This window comes from Schistocerca serialis, chromosome 6, assembly GCF_023864345.2.
Source record: "Schistocerca serialis cubense isolate TAMUIC-IGC-003099 chromosome 6, iqSchSeri2.2, whole genome shotgun sequence".
Lineage (NCBI taxonomy): Eukaryota > Metazoa > Arthropoda > Insecta > Orthoptera > Acrididae > Schistocerca > Schistocerca serialis.
In genome coordinates, this window is record NC_064643.1 from 378,639,856 (window position 1) to 378,649,620 (window position 9,765).

Sequence of the window (9,765 nt, forward strand, 5' to 3'; positions counted from 1 at the left end):
GAAGATATCAGCATAATTATAGGCAAATGTAGCTGATATCAATATCAACGTTAGTATAGGTAAATTACCTGATATCAATCTGTAGTAGAATTATGGAAATCTTCAATGTTTTGGAGAACCAGGATCTTCATAACTATCAACATAGATTCCATAAGCCGAAATCTAACGAAATGCATCTCGCTCTGTTCGCTCATCGAATCCAGTGCCGTAGACAGAGGCGCTCACTTTGATGTCGTGTTCCTTGGCTTACAGAAGACAATCGATACAATTCCACACTGTGATTTGTGAATAAAATACGAGATAATCGTGTATTGGATTATATTTGCGACTGCGCTCAAGACTTCTTAGCAGATAGAATGCGATACGTTCTTTTTTACTGGAAGAAGTCGACAGATGTGTGAGGTGTGCCAAATTAAAAGGAGACAAATGATATTTGTTAATAAAGTTCAATAACAGTGTTCTACTTACAGTTCATGTGGAAAAGTACAACTCCACATAATTGCCATTGACACTGATACACTGATCCCAGCGCTTAGGAAGGGAGTAATTGGCTTCCGAGTAGGAACTCTTGGGTCGCTCACGAATCCAGTTTTCCATAGTGTCCTGTACTTCGTTGTCACAGGAGAACTTAGCAGGATTGAGACATTGTTTTAAGGGGCCGAGTCACATGGGTAAATTTCGTGGCTGTAAGGAGGATGGTACAGGACCTCTCATCGAAATTCTTGATGGTGTTCGAGAGTTTTTTGGCCACATGTGCCCTAGTGTTCTGGAGGAGCACTGTCCCATTAGAGAGTTCCACTGCAGTTGTTCTTGATGGCCTGTTTGAGCGTACACAATCTCTTGCAATACTGCTCAACGTTAATCGTATGATAGCTAGTAGATGAGTGGAGATCCGTAGGAGTAAAGTGGGCATTTTCTGGGTAAGAGGGGGTCTGGGATGCTGCCATTCTATGCTCATCCGTTAGGAGGCAAAGTCGAGGCTGTGACACGATGTTTCATCACATACTATAATCTGAGCGATGAAATCCGTTCCTTGCTCCGCGTATCTAACAAGTTCGGTAAGGCAATCATCCATTCTCGCCATATTCTGATTCTCTGACAGATGCCTGGACACCCATTGTGCACAAAGTTTGCCTTAACGAAGTTTCTCGTGGAATGTGTGACGTACAGTTTCTTTGCTTTTCGACGGTCCAGTATCAATGTTACATGTGCTGATCCGAATCATACGTATGAGGTCCTCCACAGCCGAGTCTTGACGCTGATGGTGACAACGTGCGCCAGGCCAAGTCCTTGATGCGTCAAGCGACATCTCGCTGACACCACAAGAATATTGTACACCGCTCAAGACATTGCTGTCTTTAATCTCTTTCATCCTGGTATAGATTTGTAAAATATGCTAAGCTTCGAAGCGAAGAAATTGGATAACTGCTCCCAGTGATTGGGAGGAAGCCATTATGCAACAAACTTCGTGAACAATTCCAGAAATGAGGAAATTGCTGCGAGCTCTTAACTCCGCTTCTGCAACTGGGGAAACCACGTCATCTCTGGCAAACACATTCACCCGCTGGGATTACACAGGGTGGTCCATTGATAGTGCCCGGGCCAAATATCTCACGAAATAAGCATCAAACGAAAAAACTACAAAGATTGAAACTCGTCTAGCTTGAAGGGGAAAACCAGATGGCGCCATAGTTGGCCCGCTGGATGGCGCTGCCATAGGTCAAACGGATATCAACAGCGTTTTTTAAAAATAGGAACCCTCATTTTTATTACAAATCCGTGAAGTACATAAAGAAATATGAATGTTTTAGTTGGACCACTTTTTTCGCTTTGTGATAGATGGCGCTGTAATAATCACAAACGTATAAGTACGTGGTATCACGTAACATTCCGCCAGTGCGGACAGTATTTGCTTGGTGATACGTTATCCGTGTTAAAATGGACCGTTTACAAATTGCGGAAAAGGTCGATATCGCGTTGATGTATGGCTATTGTGATCAAAATGTCCAACGGGCGTATGCTACGTATGCTGCTCGGTATCCTGGAAATTATCCAAGTCTCCAAACAGTTCGGCGGATAGTTACGTTATTTAAGGAAACAGGAAGTGTTCAGCCACATGTGAAACGTCAACCACGACCTGCAACAAATGATGATGCCCTAGTAGGTATCTTAGCTGCTGTGGGGATAATCTGCACATCAGTAGCAGACAAATTGCGCGAGAATCGGGAATCTCAAAAACGTCGTTGTTCAGAATGCTACATCAACACCGATTGCACCCGTACCATATTTCTATGCACCAGGAATTGCATGGCGACGACTTTGAACGTCTTGTACAATTCTGCCACTGGGCACAAGAGAAAGTACGGGACGATGACAGATTTTTTGCACGCGTTCTATTTAGCGACAAAGCGTCATTCACCAACAGCGGTAACGTAAACCAGCATAATATGCACTATTGGGCAACGGAAAATCCACGAAGGCTGCGAGAAGTGGAACATCAGCGACCTTGGTGGGTTAATGTATGGTGCGGCATTAAGGGAGGAAGGATAATTGGCCACCATTTTATCGATGGCAATCTAAATGGTGCAATGTATGCTGATTTCCTACGTAATGTTCTACCGATGTTATTACAAGATGTTTCACTGCATGACAGAATGGTAATGTACTTCCACCATGATGGATATCCGGCACATAGCTCACGTGCGGTTGAAGCGGTATTGAAGAGCATATTTCATGACAGGTGGACTGATCGTCGAAGCACCATACCAGGGCCCGCACGTTCACCGGATCTGACGTCTCAGGAGTTCTTTCTGTGGGGAAAGTTGAAGAATATTTGCCATCGTGGTCCACCGACAACGCCTGACAACATGCGTCAGCGCATCGTCAATGCATATACGAACATTACGGAAGGCGAACTACTCGCTGTTGAGAGGAATGTCGTTACTCGTATTACCAAATGCATTGAGGTTGACGGACATCATTTTGAGCATTCATTGCATTAATGTGATATTTACAGGTAATCACGCTGTAACAGCATGAGTTCTCAGAAATGATAAGTACACAAAGGTACAAATATCAAATTGAAACAACCGAAATAAAATGTTCAAACCTACCTACGTTTAAAATTTTAATTTAAAAATTCTACCTGTTGCCAACGATTCGTCTAAAATTGTGAGCCATATGTTTGTGACTATTACAGCGCCATCTATCACAAAGCGAAAAAAGTGGTGCAACTAAAACATTCATATTTCTTTACTTATTACACAAATATATAATAAAAAATGGGGCTTCCTGTTTAAAAAAAACGCTGTTGATATCCGTTTGAGCAATGGCAGCTCCATCTAGCGGGCCAACCATAGCGCCATCTGGTTTTCCCCTTTCAAGCTAGACAAGTTTCGTTCTTTGTAGTTTTCTCGTTTGACGCTTACTTCGCGAGATGTTTGGCCCGGTCACTATCAATGGTCCACCCTGTATGCAGCACTGCTACAGCGATGGTCTTCTTTCTTAAAGGCGTACTTTATAGAAGTAAATCCGGTAGTACTCCTAGGCGGTGTTAAATGTCCATTACTGTTTGCACAGAATATAAATGATATACTGAAAACTGATGGAAGCTCCACGAGGTTGTTAATTATCAACTGCAAGAAGGACGTAGTGGAGGAAGGAAAAACTCGCGGAGGATATGATTGGTGCAGGAAATGGAAGTTACCGCTGGGAATAAATGAATTTGACTATTACATGCAAATAGAAAAAGAGATCCATGTGGGAAAATCAGTTGCCAGATAAGATTCATTGGTAGGATCTTAGGGCAATGTAAATAAACGAAAAAAGTGCCTTATAAAATACACGCTAAGCCAAGAGATGGGACGCATCACGAAGGAATTATCTGAATGGGACTGAAATTGGCTGGTGTGATGTACTGGTACAAACAAATGTTTAGAATTTCAGAAAAAAATGATAATTCTTTTTTTCAGTAGAAACAGCTTCACATATTGACCATGTCTACAACTCATTGGTCCACTGCAGGCGCTTCTGCAAGCAGTTCTTCGGCTAGAAATTGACAGAGATGCTGTATGTCCTCGTAAGGGATATCGTGCCAAATCCTGTCTACTTGGTGCACTGCAGCGTCAAAATAGGGAGCTGGTAGGTAGAAACTGCCCATAATGCTCCAAGTGTTCTCAATTGGGGAGGGATCTGGCGATTACGCTAGTCAAGCACGAAATCAAGGAGTAGAAACTCTCCTCGTGTGCAGGCAGGCATTATCTCTCTGAAATGAAAGCCTAATAAGGACTGCAATGAAGGTCAACTAAATGGGGCGTAGAATATCGTTGACGTACCGCTGTGGGGTCTTGCTATGAGAAGAAATGGTATCCCAGAATTTGGCACTCCTGGATGTTGGGACATAAGGCGGGCGGCGATAGTAAAGTTGGTATCTCACCACGTCCCCTGACGCGTCTTCAGCCTAGAATCACGTTAGCTGGTGTAGAATTGTCTTCAGCGAACACCTATGACTAATGATGACGTGCCTGGAGACGTCCCAAACGGCGGTGGAATACCAACTCGCCTGTAGCCTGCCTTATGGCGCAACAACCGGGAGTGATGGTCAGGGGTAATACTTCAACTCAAACCAGAATCCTCCTGGTTATCGTCCGCAACGTCCTACCAGCACACAGTAAAGTCGATGACATTTTGCGTCCCACTCAGTTGCCCTTCATGGCAAGCCATCTTCGGCTTACATTTCCACTGCTTGCCTTCGTGCTTGCCAAACTCTATCTTGGCTGTCATGGTCTCTGGATCTCTCCCAAAATGAGACCGTTTGGACTATTATGGGTACAGCCCTCCAATCATCTAGGAATTTTGACTATCTAACGCGCCATTTTGACAGAATTTTGCACGCTATGCCTCAGGACGACATAAAAGTATATCCATCGATGCCAAGCCGAATAACTGCTTGCAGGACCAAAGGTGGACGAACTCGAAACTTTTTCCATTGGAAAGATCATCCATTTTTCCTGAAATTATGAGCATTCTCTTTTGTCTGTTTATGTACATTACATCTACCGATTTCCCGTCCATTCAGTTATTCCTCCGTAGTGCGTTTTTATCTTAGAGAGTATTTGTAAGATCGTCATCGGGCTGGATTGCTTATTCAGTAGGATTAGTAGATGAATAATATAATATTCAGTTAAGAGCAGATCGTTTCGATCTGAGACACTAGAGCAAGTGCTCAATAATACTGTCCCTGCCGAAACTGAAGAGTGATCAGTCATATCACCCTCAGAGGAGAACTTTCAGGCTCTTAGATCAGAAAGAAGAGTCATTAAAGTATTATTAGTAATCTGCAGGACTATCAGTGGTAAGATCCCAGAACTATTCTCTCTTATTGAAGGTAATATTGCCCACATAGTATCAGGATCAGGAATTTGGTGGGAATCAAAGTAACAACTGTGAAATCCTGAATTTCAATCGCAATGTGTATCGGAAGGCAGGCTCGGCACAAGCGGGGACGAAGTATTTATTCCCACAAAGAGCTCCATAACATATACTGAGGTTATTACAGATTGTGTGTGTGAATTACTTTGGGGAAATATAAAAATGAAAAGTCGGTCAAACATGTTTTTGCCGAAAGTCTAAAGATGACACTGTGCCCGGTCAGTATCATTGGGCCTTCAGTGTTTGTTCGAACGGTGTTCGTTTGGTTTTGACAGCTATGGAATGGCTGTGTAATGCAGTTAAAACTGGTGCCAGAGAAAGGGACTCCTGTGAGACTGTTATGAGTATCTTGTCATAAGATCATTGCAGTAGATAGAGGACGGACATATGAGGATAATGTCTTACATGTCATACTAAGCAACAGGTCCCAATATTTCGAATGAATTATAAAGATGGTATCAGTGATCCTGAGACTATTGTAGCATCATTGAGTATGAATATTTCAAGGAATGCTAAGAAAGTCAGGAAAATATGTTTGGTTAGGAAGAGCGACGCCATAAAAACTGTAGAACATTTAAGTAGTCAACATGACATATGCAGCCTGGAGAGAGATGATGTGGAACACAGAGGGGTAAATCTTAAAAGCATTGTGGAATACGCTTAGGCAAGTACTTGCTGAGCAAGGCTGTGTGATCCGGAAAAGTCTCATCGTCTGTTAGAGACTTGCTACTAAACGAAACCGAGTTTCATTTCCAAATTAAACAAAGTAGTAGCCTAGTAGAGAAACGAAAGCTGAATGAAGCAAAAAGAAGAGAAAGAAAACTACGCGAGATGCATTCAGGAAATCTGAGACTAAAATTTTGCCAAGCGTAATAACTAAAAATCTTAAGAAGGTTTGGTCATACGTAAGTCGAAATTTCAATCGCTCAGTAACCATATTAGCACCGAAACAGATGTCAGACAGAAGGCTGAAATATTGAATTCAGTCTTCTCAAATTGCTTCACCGTAGAAGCTTTAAATCACTGCACGAACGCCGAAGTTGTAGAGATAAGCGATCGCAAAACAGAAAATCAGTGAAAAGGTAAAAAGAACACATGAGATGCCTATGGATCTATACAGAGATAATGCGAAAGTTCTCCCTATCTAGCTGTAGTGCCTCGTTGGCCCATGGAAAAACGAAGGTTACCTAGCGATCTTCCCGCCTGCAAGGAGGATCATCGAGTGATTGTGCACAGTAAAAGCACGTCGCTGACGTCAGTCTGCAGTGTAATTATGGAACATGTTCTGTGATCACGCGTTATGATAATTTCGACTTTTGGAGAACGAAACATCTGTCCTATGAATGTCAACATCCTTTCTGCAGACACAGATCAGATCACATCGGATTGGGTTCGCTCTGTGGCTTCCAGAGCGCCTTGAAGAGAGATGCTCAAGGTGGTTCCACTTCCTTAACTTCTGGAAGGTATTCGACGTACGCGTAGTTCTGCAGTGACGTTTAGTGAAAAATCTACGGATCTAAAGGGACTGTGACGATTTCTTTGTTTGAATCCGAGACTTCCTTGCAAATTGTTCTCAAAATGTTGTCGTTAACAGAACAAAACCCACAAATGTACAGGTAATTTCTAAAGCACCCCAGTCGAGTGTTACAGGAATGACTACACGTGCACCGTCTGGCAGCTGACCCTGAACGTAAATGAACGTACTGCGCATAATGAGAGGAAAGGCTGCACTACTGTTCGAGGACAGTGTTAGCGACAAGTCGCTGGAAAATCTTAGGAGCGCATAGGAGTTTGTGTCGGTCCTTGAAGTTTGCTCGGATATCCCAAGTGTTACGGCAACTGCTCGCGATAAACTGGAAATCTTAGTTCGAGTCCAGGTCCGGCTTCACATGTTGCTTTTGGTAGTATATCTGTATCTATTACAGTTAACCTGACTTTCGGGAACAAATTTTTGTTACGAGGGCATCGGCGGTTTTTCGGGCGCTATCGGTATGTTCAATGTACGACCTAATCTGTTTGGTTGACTCGTGATGAGTTCATGGACGTCAGTCATCAGCGTCGCTTTAAAGCCTATACACTTAATACAGAACTGGTAAACTATTTTGAGTAAATAGGCTTGTTTAAAAAACTTCCTGGCAGATTAAAACTGTGTGCCGGACCGAGACTCGAACTCGGGACCTTTGCCTTTCGCGGGCAACTGCTCTACCAACTGAGCTACCCAAGCACGACTCGCCCCGTCCTCACAGCTTTACTTCTACCAGTACCTCGTCTCCTACCTTGGCTTGTTTAATTCTTCAGTCTTAATACTGGTTTGATCCGGCACTCCGTGTACTCTATCCTCTGCAAGACCTCTTCATCTCCGAATAACTGCTGTGATTTACATCCTTCTGAATCTGCATACTGTATTAATCTCTTGGTATCCCTCTACAATTTTTGCCTCCCACACTTCCCACCAGAACGAAATTGGTGACCCTTGATACCTCAGAATGTATCTTATATGAGAATCTCTTTTTCTAACCAGATCTAAAAATTTCTTTTCTCCCCGAAACCATTTAGTACCTCCAAAAATAATTATTTTGTCTCCCCACCTAATCTTCAGGATTCTTCTGTAGCACCACATTTCCAAAGCTTCTATTCTCTTCTTGTGTAAGCACAATGTCATAGGCAGACTTCACAGTTTTTATTTCTCCTCTCTGAACTTTAATTTCGATACCCAATTTTTCCTTTTTCCCTCTACTACGTGCTCACAGATTCGAAACCATTGGCAATAAGTTACAACAATGTATCACTCCCTTCTCAACCACTGCTCCACTTTCGTGGCGTCTGGCTACTGCAAAAGCTGTAAATAGCGTTTCGCACCCTGTATTTCACCCCTGCTACCCTCAGAATGTCAAATACAGTATTCCAGACAACGCTCTCAAAAGCTGTCTTTGCGTCTAAAAATGCTATAAACGTAGGTTTCCGTTTCCGTAACCTATTATCTAAGATAAGTCGTACGGTCAGTATGGCCTCACATATTGCAACTGATCTTCTCGGTTTCTATCAGTTCTTCCATTTTTGTATAAAGGATTCGTGTGTGTATTTTGCAATCATGACTTATTAAATTGATAATTCGGTAATTTATACGCCTAGCAGCATCTTCGTACTTTGGAATCGGAATTGTTACGTTCTTCCTGAAGTCTGAGGGCATTTCACCTGTCTCATACACCTTCCACACCAGATGGAAGAGTTTTATGGTAGCTAATATATATACACTCCTGGAAATGGAAAAAAGAACACATTGACACCGGTGTGTCAGACCCACCATACTTCCTCCGGACACTGCGAGAGGGCTGTACAAGCAATGATCACACGCACGGCACAGCGGACACACCAGGAACCGCGGTGTTGGCCGTCGAATGGCGCTAGCTGCGCAGCATTTGTGCACCGCCGCCGTCAGTGTCAGCCAGTTTGCCGTGGCATACGGAGCTCCATCGCAGTCTTTAACACTGGTAGCATGCTGCGACAGCGTGGACGTGAACCGTATGTGCAGTTGACGGACTTTGAGCGAGGGCGTATAGTGGGCATGCGGGAGGCCGGGTGGACGTACCGCCGAATTGCTCAACACGTGGGGCGTGAGGTCTCCACAGTACATCGATGTTATCGCCAGTGGTCGGCGGAAGGTGCACATGCCCGTCGACCTGGGACCGGACCGCAGCGACGCACGGATGCACGCCAAGACCGTAGGATCTTACGCAGTGCCGTAGGGGACCGCACCGCCACTTCCCAGCAAATTAGGGACACTGTTGCTCCTGGGGTATCGGCGAGGACCATTCGCAACCGCCTCCATGAAGCTGGGCTACGGTCCCGCACACCGTTAGGCCGTCTTCCGCTCACGCCCCAACATCGTGCAGCCCGCCTCCAGTGGTGTCGTGACAGGCGTGAATGGAGGGACGAATGGAGACGTGTCGTCTTCAGCGATGAGAGTCCCTTCTGCCTTGGTGCCAATGATGGTCGTATGCGTGTTTGGCGCCGTGCAGGTGAGCGCCACAATCAGGACTGCATACGACCGAGGCACACAGGGCCAACACCCGGCATCATGGTGTGGGGAGCGATCTCCTACACTGGCCGTACTCCACTGGTGATCGTCGAGGGGTCACTGAATAGTGCACGGTACATCCAAACCGTCGTCGAACCCATCGTTCTACCATTCCTAGACCGGCAAGGGAACTTGCTGTTCCAACAGGACAATGCACGTCCGCATGTAACCCGTGCCACCCAACGTGTTCTAGAAGGTGTAAGTCAACTACCCTGGCCAGCAAGATCTCCGGATCTGTCCCCCATTGAGCATGTTTG

At 44.5% G+C, this 9,765-nt stretch overlaps 1 non-coding gene across 1 annotated transcript; it reads right to left on the reverse strand.

Annotated features, from left to right (window-relative positions):
• Window positions 1–7,580: 7,580 nt before the first annotated feature.
• Trnas-cga (transfer RNA serine (anticodon CGA)) lies at window positions 7,581–7,655 on the reverse strand. Its single transcript has one exon. It is a non-coding gene; the product is annotated as a tRNA-Ser (tRNA).
• Window positions 7,656–9,765: the final 2,110 nt, after the last annotated feature.